Raw genomic sequence first — 13057 nt, forward strand, 5'->3', positions numbered from 1 at the left:
ATTTCTTAAACATAAATCAAATTCATTAAAAAATACTAGCAATTACTACTATTTTCTTTAAAAAAATTAATCAAGTTTTAAATTAAATGTTCTTTTGTGGTCATTTCACATAATATTCTATATAAAGTATAAATTAAGGATGACCAAATGATATAAATTAAGGAGAAAAAGAGTTCTAAATGTACCGTATGATTAATATTAAGTGGAGTAGATTAAGAGCTAATATAGGATTAGGACTTTGTCAATTGAATTTGCCTAGGTTCAAATTTAAGATGATGGTTGTTTAGACTACATCTAATTTCACCGGAGTGCTTTATAGGTTTGTTTGAATTTTGGTGGATTTTATTTTTCTAAAATCATAACATGTACAATCTGTTATGGATCAAAAATCGAGGGGTGAGCTTCGTGCTTTTTGACTGATCTCGCGAGTCGGAACTCAGACGGGTCCTCACGAGGTGCCTACGTATCTTCAGCGGGGTGAATAATCAAGTCAAAAAACGTAGTTCTATTTTGGAGGGGTAGAGCCCTTTATATAGATGTCTCAGGGTTAGAGACTGATTAGAAGTAGGATCCCTGGTGTTAGAGTCCTAGTAGAAATAGGTATTTGAGTCAGAGATAGGATAGGACTGATCCTTGATCCTTATCTTGAGTTGCTGGAGGTTATCTAGGACTCTAGATAGTTATCCACGAAATTCAGAGTTCTTGTAGGACTCTCGAAGTCCTGGACTCGTCAGTCAGACTCCTAGTAGGACTAGGATTCGAGTTCTGGGCCCTGACCGGGCTGGGGGCTCGTGCCTTGAGTTTGGGCAGCCCATGCATAGATGCCCAACGGGCTTTTTATAACCTCAATCTGCTAGCCACGAATTTTGGGTGATAGACCCAGAATCCGGGCCTTATATTCTGGCCTTTAATCAGACCCGGGCTCAAAATTACCCAATAATTTTTAGGGCCAATTTCAGACCCATATCACAATCCAACACCTACTAGATTCAGCAAACAAGATAATAATTATTTTTTTATTGCTAAATTCAAGACAATAAATTATTAAGTAGGCTTATTCTGCATAAGAGAAATTCTAAAGCTTATTTCTTTTCTTTGCTTTACTTACACCAAACTCTAAAGTATATACATGCTAAATTCATTAATTTGTTTTAAATTATTTGTACTTCTAATTGTTATATTTTATTTTGAAAATATGTATTTAAGTCATTAGAATATTTTTAATTTTACAAAAATATTATATAAACTTCTAAGCTACTAATTTATTAACGTTGAGCTACTAATTTATTAACGTTGAGTTGTAAATAAATTTACAATAACACATAAATAACCTATAACTAATAAATAACTTATGAGTTATATTAAAGTTATATACTTGTTAAAGTGACTTCTTAAACATAAACCACACCCATTAATAAATACTAACATGTACTCTCTTTTTTTTTTCACAAAAATTAATTAAGTTCTAAATTAAATTTTCTCTTATGTCTATTTCAAAAAAATATTCTACATGAAGTTTAACATTATATTTTCTATTCTCAAATGTAATGTTAATAATTTTAAATTTAAAAAACCAAACTCATGGGCATATGAAATCAATTCATGTCATATTTGTCTTTGTTGTGATCTTCTTCTATAGATTTTCGAGGTTCCAATTTCAATTTATATTTGAATAACAGTGTTTTTTAATTTTTATTTTCTAACAAGAAAATATTTTTATTAAATTTTGTTGCTAAATAACCTAAATTTCTGAAAAATAACTTTTGAACTTATAAGCTACAAACTATATATAAGTAAATTTACGAGACACAAAAATAACGTATGATTAATAATTGACATATCAATTATATGACAATTATTCACTTAAAGTTTTTTTTTTTTGATCAAATTCACTTAAAGTTAAAACTGATAAGAAAGAAGCAATTTTTTTTCCACACGTTCATCAAGAAGACTTGGGCTCCAAATTAAAAAAGGGAGAGGTCATGGCTATTTTGAACGTTTTAACTACTTGGCCATTTAGAAAATGAGTGTAGGTACAAGGATAAACAAAAGAAAGATGCTAATATTGTTAGCCAAGATAAAGATTATAAGCATAATAATGAAGACACTTTGTTACTTGTCTCTCATGAAGATCGAGGATGTCTGGTACAGTGAGGATGTCTAAATTCATTGATGGCGAGAATTGTAATAACCTCGAATTGTCTTATTTCTGTAACTCTTCAAAATCAAAAGCTATCTTGTTTTCTTGGTCTTGACAAAGGAGTCTCACCACTCGGGCATGATATGATCACCTGAATTATAGAAGTTTTTAGATACTCTCAAGAAAGATGATGGTTAGAGGTTTGTCAAAGTAATCATCTTCACGATATTTGTGAAGCTTGTCAATCTTTGTGGTCCGATGTTAGTATCATCTTCTGGGGTAATCACTATTTTATTTCTTTTATGGATGACTATACAAGAAAAGTTTAGGTGTATTATGTTAAAGAAAAGTCAGAAGCATTTCAAAAATATAAAGATTTTAAGCCTGAGTGGAGAATTTCATGGGGCTTAAAATTAATACTTTAAGGGCAGATCATGAAGGAGAATATTTTTTAAATGAGTTTAAATATTACAAACATAGTGGTATTCGATACAAAATAACAATCCGTTACACGCCACAACAGAAAAGAATGTTTGGCTTTGAAAGATTTGTCTATCCAGAAACTGTGAGGAGAAGGGTAAACTCCCTGACACGTATGACAACCTTTCTCATCCTGAACTACTTTTGATCCGGCTCAACTTTGTATTAGTTTCGAGTTTTAATTTAAGAATCTGCAGGAAGAACATGGCGATCGAAGACTTTCCGGCATGTTTTAGCTAGCCCATCTGGGCCTAGCTCAATGGAGCCGTTTGATCTTCAGTTTGATTAGTCTATATGTTAGTTCTCGCTGTTGGAATGTTTGATTTTTACTCCAAGTATTGTAGATACTTTAGTTCTTTGTTCCTCTATACAGGAAGACGGATGATGTACAATCAAGAACTCATGCTTAGAATGAAATTGGAGGAGCAACCTATTGAATACCAGGGGAGAAGCCTGATGAATCTACAACTCCCAGAAATGATAAACCCGAATATCAATCAACTGCAAATGCCAAAGACATGAAAATTATCATAAAGATGGTTATTCATGCAATTTTTACATTAAAAATTTTGTAATACTCATAGAGACATTAGATTGCTATGTATGCAATTTTAGATAGAAATTACAGATCAATTACAAATTTTTGTATTGATATATTTATTGATTCATTATTTAGTTGGGGTATTTTTTATAATCAATTTTTGTGTACATAGACCATTGTCTAATATAGAGAAACACAACCCACTATAAAATATTTCATTCTGTACTAATTGTGTAAATAAAACAAATACAATGCATTAAAAGAAACAAAACTATTGTCTATACAAAACTATTAATCTCGGACTAAAAAATATTATTAGTGCCGCATCCCGTAAACAAAAAAACAAGGTAAATATCGATTAGATGCTAAGCAAAATTATATTCGAGATTAAGTTTTTTTTAAAGGTGTGAACCACTTACTATTATATAATATAAACCCCCTAATATTTAAATAAAAGATTGTTACACCTAATATTCCATTACTAAAATAGGACATAATTTAGGTGAATAAACTAATATTTCAGGCTTCTGGCTAGTTTAGACTTTAGACAATTATGCACAACACCCCAGCTCATATAATATATATAATATATACTAAAAACTCTGTTTTTTCCATAACTAACCGTATGTGCAAAACATATATTTAAAACTAATGTGTGAGTCAGTGACAAGAATATGATGAATGCTATGTATTTTTTAGAAAAATAGTCGAGTTGTTATCTCTAGATATTACCTTTCCTTGCACCGGACCGGGATATCAAGAATGACCCTCGAGTTTGGTTCTTTCTCTTAATTCTAATCCATTCATTCACTCGGTTAGCTTTTCTTAGTCTAATAATTCTCGCATTACTGTGAATGATAGACATATATTTTAAAAGAATTAAGAAGATAAGAAGATGCAAGGATATGCTAATTATCAGCATATAATTTAAGATAAATGAGCCTCCTTTCTGTAACTTATGATAGATATGAGACTATTTTACTAATATTTGAATTTTACTACCTTGGAGTTCCACCTGTGCTCAGAATGGTGATGGTTGCTGGAAGGTCTATTGTCTTTGGGAGGTAGACTTCAGGAACCAAAACACATGCTGGAATAACCACACAGTAGCAGAAGAAGGTAATCCAATGCATAGATGGGGTGAATCTTCTTCTGAACAAATAGGTACTGTGTAACAAAAGAAGATAAATGTTATACTTATGTCTTTTGCTTCGGAGAATATAAGCAATTAGCCTACACATCTATTTTAGTAAACAAAATGTACACAAAGATCACAACAATTATTTTCACAAGCTAGTGTAATGACCTTGGAACTCTTACTAAATTGGAAAGATAATTATGATCAAAATTATGAACAAGACAACTTGTAGGAAAGTTAGACTCAATAGACATAATTAATTACACGTGTATGACTTTACAAAAAGTACAAATATAAGAGAAACCCTAAACATAATAATTAAAAAGCGAAAGAATATTAATATAAGTTATATATATTCATATGCTTAATTACAACCTCAAATTGCATCTATATAATTCAATAAAAATTACATCATAAATCCGAGGTCCTTAAAAAATTAGTATACATACCCAATAAGTGAATGGAGCACTTTCTTCATTATTTCCCAAGATTGTAATGAAATCTTAGAGTTACCTGAAAAAAAATAATTCATTTTTGCAACTTTGTATAACATGCTAATATATCTAAGCTACACAATCTTATACAGAATTACATATGAAATTCTATAATCATATGCTTTATTGTCTATATAAATATGTTCTGTTCATATAAGATCAAAAGCCACCTCAAATACTGTTGGGAGTAAGTTGTACCTTATATAATATTTTTTTAAAAATATATGATATTTAGATATAGGAAGGTATATATACCTAGTATTTCAATTATGGAGATAAATACTTCATGTGAATGTTGTAGAATATTTGATCTAGGATCCATACAAGGGAAAATACCTCCGTGGCCAAGTCTGCAAAAGGAAAAATATCATCAAAACTAAATCTTTTATATAATTATCTCTTCTATAATTAATAGATAATATTAATCTAAAATACTATAAATTTGTTTATAATTGTAAATTAAATGAAATTTAGTGGATAAATGTTGTATTTGAAAATAATCTTACAAGAATTAATTGCATCTTTACTGAGAAAACACAATTTAATTCTTAAGAGAATATGATTTTAGAAGGATACAAAATCTTTCATAAATTCAATCATGTTAAAAAAACGCACAGACACACATATATACATATGATTATTTATATGTATGAATGCATATTAATGAAGTCATGACCAATATAAATCAACCCGTAAATTTTAACATAAAATAAAATTAGAATTTAAAAATATAGAGAAATTGAATCAATACCCACATGGATGACCAAATTATGTTACAAATTGAGAAGAAAAGGAGTTTCGGATGTACCTTAGGATCTGAATCAATATCTCTATATGGATGATCAAATGATAAATTTAGGAGAAAAGACGTTCTAGATTTACCTTATTATCATAAGTGAAATAAATTGAGAGCTAATACGGGTGCGCCCCTCTATTATTCTTGATATGAGAGGATTAGAGTTGATGTACCTTACGAATAAGTGAAATAAAATTGAGAGCTCAACAGTGAGCCGCCGCTGTGTTACTCCACTAGTGAGCCGCCGCTCTGTTACTCCACTTTTGATAGTAGAATATTAGGGTTCTTTTCCATGATGGGTGTTTAAGATACATTTAACTTGAGCAAAATGGGCTAGAACCTTGTTTGAGTAGAGGTGGATTGTGATTTCCTAACATCCCAACATGTAGCGGCCCAGACGGGAGTTAGTGGACATAATTTATTAAATGGGCTTGTTCTGGATAAGAGAAATTGAAAAACAAATTCTTTTCTTTGCTTTCACTTGCTCCCATCTCAAAGTCTTTATCTCCAGAATTTAGTAGTTAGTATTTTAATATTTTTATTTCTTAATTATAAAATTGTAATTTGAAAATATATAAACTTTAATTTGGTAGTGGATTAATTAAATTTTACAAAATAATTTTTAAACTTCTAAACTACAAATTTATTAATATTGAGTTGTAAATAAATTTACACAAACACATAAATAACTTATAATCGACAAATCATATAAGAATTATATTATAGTTATATGGTTAAGGTTAAAAGTTACTTTTTTAACGAAAACCAAACTCATTAATAAATACTAACATTTAAAATTATATTTCAAAATTATCAATTAAGTTTAAATTAAATTTTCTCTTGTGTTTATTTCGGAAAATATTCAATGTAAAGTATTATATTATTTTCTATTCTTATATGTAATGTTAATAATTTTAACTTTGAAAGGAATCACATAGTGTGATATTTGTCTTTGCCTCTGTGGTGATGCACTTCAATGGATTTTCAAGATTTCGATTTTAATTTGGATTTAAATAATAGTATTTCTTAATTTGTTATTTTTTAACAAGAAAATATATTTATTTATTTTATTTTGGTAAATAACTTATATTTTAGAAAAATAATTTTTGAATTTATAAGTGACAAACTCGAGTATAAATAAATCTAACATATGATTAATAATTGACTTATTAATTATATGATAGTTATTCATTTGAAGTTAAAAGTGACTTTTCATGTACAAACAAATTTTAAAGCTTATTACTAATGTTTTCAAATCTACGAGATTGTAAATTTGATTTGTATGATATACATTTCATACATGATATTATCTTAAATTTAATATATTTGTAGTTTCTTATATATTATACTTTTAATATATTAGTTGTTTTTTAAAAAGAAGATCATTTCATATTAACTTTCATTCGCATTCATTTTAACTTTTGTTTAAGTATCTAAAATTTGAGAAATAAATCTCTCAATTTATAATTTACAAAATTATAAATAAATATACACAAATCCACAAATAACTTATAGTACTTAATAAGTTACTTTTTGATAAGCTAATATATCGACTTTCCTTATCAAAAAATTAAATTATATGATAATTATTCACCTTAAAGTAAACCCACTAACAAATACTAATGTTTACCTTAAAGTTTTAACAGTAAATTTGACATTTTATTTTAACATATTAAATCAAAAAAGGATCGTAATATTATTGTTATTTTGAAGAAAGGGGCCATAATATTATATTAATTGATGTTATACCGCACATTGCTATGGATATATATTGGATTTATTTTTACAAGATATCCCTTGTTACTATTTAATCCAATATCAATACACCATCGAACATATATTAGCGATCAAAAACACAAGAAAATCTATATCAAAGAGTTAAAAACAAATTATAACATTAAAGCACAATCAATAAGTTTATTAAAAGAAATCCCAGCAACACATGCAAAAAAAGTCGTATTTATATATTATATTTTAAAATTATTTTTGAACATATATAACGATTCAAAAAACAAAAACATGTAAGATCCTAAAAATCTATTTAAAGTTTAGGTTTTGCAGCAGATTAGTGACTAGTGATTCTAAGTTCTATTTAAATTAGATTGATTCTTCCTTATAAAAACATAACTCAACATCAAAGAACAACCAATAAGTTCATTAAAAATCCTTCCTTTAGTTTACAAAGTATATAAAAAAACAATGTGCAAATTGCCTAGAACTGAATTTGTCAACTTCAAGCTCAACAATTCTCTGAATGATGCCTACCAAATCATTTCATCAGTAAAGACGGCCCTAATGGAGGAGCTTGACCATGTTTCGCATGACAAGGACAGTGAAAAAGAACACAGGTAGAACACGTCTCCCACTGATCAGGTGATGATGTATTATGTATACCATGCCTTATACAACTCATTGCTTTCTATACCCTTTTCTCAGTAAAAGCAGAAAATTCCTAACCAAATAAAAGACCAGCTCATCTTAAAATTAAATTATGATTTTACAGTGTAATTTCAAGCATGACAATTAGCTCTGGATAATAATATTTTCCATGACAAAGAACATCTTACACCAACACTTTAGGAGGTCTATCTTGGTAAAATTACTAAGAATAAGTTAAACATAATTTGCTAGAAATATGGTTCATTTTCATGAGATCATTGGATTTTGGCTACTAACTAATAATATGATTTTAATACAGATGGGAATAGTCATCACAAAAAGTAGCTAGACTCAACTCATTATGTAAGGGCTCTTCATGGACACTTGGATGTGTGACCGGTGAATCTCTCATGCATGTCACTTGATCAATTGCTATGTTTGTCATGGGAAAATATACGGAGTAGGTCAAAAATTATGGCAGTGAAGTTGTTGGTCTAGCATTTGTAGCCCTTCTCCAAATTGATTGCCAACAATGCCTCATCACCATGTATATTGTTAGTGTAGGTGCCCTACAGGCAATACATTATTCGTTTAAACATTTATGTCAGTTGTTCATTCAATAAATGTATTTATTATGATCTAAATTATTGCGATATCTTGTTAGCATAATAAATGTCCTTAGAATCATGATACACATTATATAGTTTAAGTACATGACTTGAACTTGAGATTATATAATATATCATATTCTTAAAGGTCCCTCGTCGAGTATTATTATATAGGACGATAATAATACATAGATAGACTAGTATGTTGTTTGACAAGATAACCACATCTCATTGGTTATAAGTATGGGGATACTAAAGTCAATACATAGGTACATGTAAGAGTACATGGTACTGGACAGACCCACAGTGAGATTCTTCATGTTTAATAAAGTCATAAGAAAGACTCACAATGATAATGGTGTAAAGATCCTTTGACTTGAAATCATTATATTTCTATGCGAGGATTAATATACTTTGACTACATTAAAAGTTACCTTTGACCGGGTGATGATAAAAGTGGAGATCGGGTATATCATGAGTCGTATGAGAAATATGAATGATAGATAAAGGATTTAACCCTCCTAATAAATAGGAGAGATATTATTGGCCTCTTGATTGAGTGAGACTATAAATGCATGGCCATGCTCAAATAATGATTTGTCTTGATAGTCTACTCATGGATCAAGTAAACCCAGATTAAATATTGAAGAGGATGACTAAATACATGCCTCGAGTTTAATCTATAATATGTATGGTTAAAGGGATCATATTACACGAAAAACATTATTCATGAAAGGTTTTATCTAATCACGATTTAATTATTGTTTAATTGGGTAACAATGATGTATTACTAGATACCGCTCATTGTTTATAATTTTATTAGAGAATAAAATTATTGCCAATTAAATAATAGCCTATAGGGTCACACAAATAGAGCACATAATGGAATAAGTTAATTTAAATTATTGATTTAAATTAACTGATGATTATTTGAATTTTATTATAATTAAGTGAGACTTAATTAAGATAATATAAATTCGAATTAAAGGGAATGCTTTTGCCCATAATAATTAAGTATGTCTTAGTTATTAATTAAATAATAGAATTTCGTTTTATTATTTAATCCTATACCTACTAGGGTTGGGCTTTGCTTTTACGGGCCTTCTCATCAGTCATTATAAATACATAATGATGGAGAAGGAGGTCATTACGTTTTTGTGAGAAAAACCCTAGCAGCAAAGAGAGGCAAGGCAGTTCCGATCGTCGAGAAGGAGGCTAGTACGTCCATCCGTCGGTGCTCGTGTGGATACCATAGAGGTGTTTTCCGAGAGGTAGACACAAACCGTGATAGCTAGGATCTCCGTTGAGTTCGTGAAAGTCAAGCTTTTGAAAGGTATGATTCGTTATCTCCACACTACAACAGATTCAGCATCACACAACGGTTTTTGCCCGTTGTCTGAGACCACGAAAAATCGTTGTCTATCGAGACGCCGTCTGATATGCGTATCAGACAACGGTGCGCACCGTTGTGTGATAGTGCTGAACACGATGGTTTACGTTGAAAAAAATGTTGTGCAACACCCAGAACCAACAACGTTTTCTACTAAACGTGGTGTTGTTAGAAATTCTTCTTAACAATAGTTGCTTTCAGAAATAATGTTGTTAGAGAGGATATCCACAACAGTTTTAGTTTCTCCAGACTTGTTGAAAGGAGGATCATACAACGATACTTAACAAGGGCATGCTTGTTGTTTATGCTTGACTACAACGGTTTCTGATATAAAGGTTCTTGTTTAAGAACTGTTCTTACAATACTTTGTTTTTTCAACTGTTGGGCTAAATCCTTCATACATCAATTTTTCCAACAAAATAGCTTGACGAATATGTCTTTAGACAACGTTTTATTTAGAAAGGTCCGATTGTGTAAGGATCCTTTTCACAATATGAGCATTTTTAAAGTGTTGTGTGAAATCTCTTGTACAACGGCTTATGGTCAAAACAAGCTCGTCCAAATATATGTTTACACAAGGCTTTTGGTTTTTTGTAATGTTGTTTGTACATTTCTTAGACAACGGATTCCATCTCCAAATGCCTTTGTCTTTGCGCATCTTAGACAATGGTTTTTGCTCTCATTACTCTTGTTAATCATTCGTTTAGACAATGGTTTTAAAAGATGGGGATGATTGTTTAAGTTCTATGAGACAATATTCTTTTACCACTGTGAGCATTGTATTATGTTATCTATAACAATTGTCATCTATATTTCCCATTAGCTAAAAGTATAAAAGACAATGGTTTTTATCAAAGTGGCCGTTGGATCATGTGACTTGTACAATGGCCATATACATGTCCCCATTAGCTAAAAATGAAACAGACAATTGATAAGTGGTATTTATACACACTTATAGGCCTTCATTTCCACTTAAATTGGTTGGTTGTACTTAAGTGTTTAGTGTCTTTTGATGTGTTTTTAGTGTTTTTCTGTGCAGGTCACGAGTTGAGGTGATGAAGTGATTTTCTATCATTTTAGGTTGTTTTTGGTGCATTATTTGCAAGAATAGAGATTTGTGGATTCATCACGACTTGGGATTTTGTGGGTACATCTTCTACAAACCCTCACGAGAACACACTCGTCCACTAGAGCTATCTAGGGGTTTAAAGGGCTTGTTGCATGTGCTAAATGCAACCGTGATCACCTACGGAAGTGGTACTAGAGCGAGGAAGGGCATGCACGCGAGAACGAGCTAAAAAACGAAGAAAAGGGCTGCCAGTGGCAGACAGTAGCGCGCCCGCGCTAAAGCTTAGCGCGCCCGCGCTAGCTACTGTCCCCACTAGCGCGCCTGCGCTAGTTTAGCGCGGCCGCGCCCAGCAGAAGTGTCCCGGGCCGATTTTTGAAGCTTTTCCGATGGATTTTAGCAGTGGTCGAGGCCCGGTTGACTTGGTCAATGCACTTTATTTTCTCATGTGTAAAACCCTAGCCTTATTGGTATCGTAGAATATCGGGAATATAGTTTATCCGTTTTCTCTCTTGTAATCAAGCACATTATCAGTTTGTATTGGATCGTTCTTCGCGAGGAAGTGACAGTTTCGAGCGAGATCGTGAACATCAAATCTGTAACGTTGTGTTCTTTATTATTAATTCAAGTACTTTTATTCCGTTTAATTCTCGTAGTTTATTTATCATGTTTTCGTTAGAACCCATGATGTCGATTAGTTCGATTATGAACTAACCGCCTTCATGGGATTCTAATGGATTTATCGATGAAGTCTAGTAACGAATATTAATTGCTTGATTTTGTGACGTACGTTGATTTCTTTGCATGCGTCGTGCTTATTCTTCTTAGGAGCGTAGCTAACTTCTAAGTTGTTTGTTAATTCTCTCTGAAGCGAGAGTGGATGATTGAATTTAGAACTATGCCATGTAAACATAGGATTATGTGAATGAAACATAATTTGTGATAGACTTGAACTATTTTTATCACCCTGTGTAATCACGATAGACGACTTGCTTTTAAACCTCTCTGCTTACACTACCGCTATAGAGATATAGGGTCTGAGCTTTGTTGGTGTCCATGAGATTTCTGTCTTAATTGTGGATTTTGATTGGTATGATATGTGTGCAACGAAAGTTGGCATGTATTACTTTCGTGTTGTCTGATTAGGATCAACAGTCACATGTTAATCAGTAATTTCAATTCTAGATGAATTCGATAATGAAGTTAGAATCCCATGTGTTTTCCTATTCTGATTTTGATTAGTAAATTTAGTTATTAGTATAAAAGAACACATCCTTGTTAATTGTCTTAGCAGTGAAAATTACTCATACATTGTTGCATAGGTGCGTATTCTTAATTCACCAGTCTCTGTGGGAACGAACAAATATATTACTTATGATCACGTGCGCTTGCGTGTAGATTTTTGCGAACAAGTTTTTGGCGCCGCTGCCGGGGACTCGGTGTTAATTAATTTAGTTTATGTACTTGTCATCAGTGTGCATTAAAATTCACTGACTAGGATTCTATTCTTTTATCACTTTTCTTCTTTTCTTTATTTCAGGTACTTGGGTCGCGTTTATGCTAACACGTTCTAAAGCTCGTAAGGAAGCAATTGATTCATCTTCTTCTTCTTCTTCTGATTCTGAAACAATGACAGAACCTGAAGCACAACCAGACAGTAAGGCATTGAAGGATTTCTCTATGCCAAAGATCGATGATATCCAGTCAAGCATTGTCAGGCCTGCAATCGCAGCCAATGCCTTTGAAATCAAACCAGGAACTATTCAAATGGTCCAGAACTCAGTACAGTTTGGGGGTTCTCCTACTGAAGACCCTAATATGCACATACGTAATTTTATAGAGATCTGTGACACTTTCAAATTTAATGGAGTTTCTGATGATGCTGTGAAGCTAAGGCTTTTCCCATTTTCACTGAGAGATAAGGCTAAGGGATGGTTGCATTCTTTACCATCTGGCTCTATTACTACATGGGAAGATCTAGCTCAGAAATTTCTCACTAAATTCTTCCCCATGGCAAAGACTGCT

Source organism: Daucus carota, chromosome 9 (genome assembly GCF_001625215.2).
Source record: "Daucus carota subsp. sativus chromosome 9, DH1 v3.0, whole genome shotgun sequence".
Classification (NCBI taxonomy): Eukaryota; Viridiplantae; Streptophyta; class Magnoliopsida; order Apiales; family Apiaceae; genus Daucus; species Daucus carota.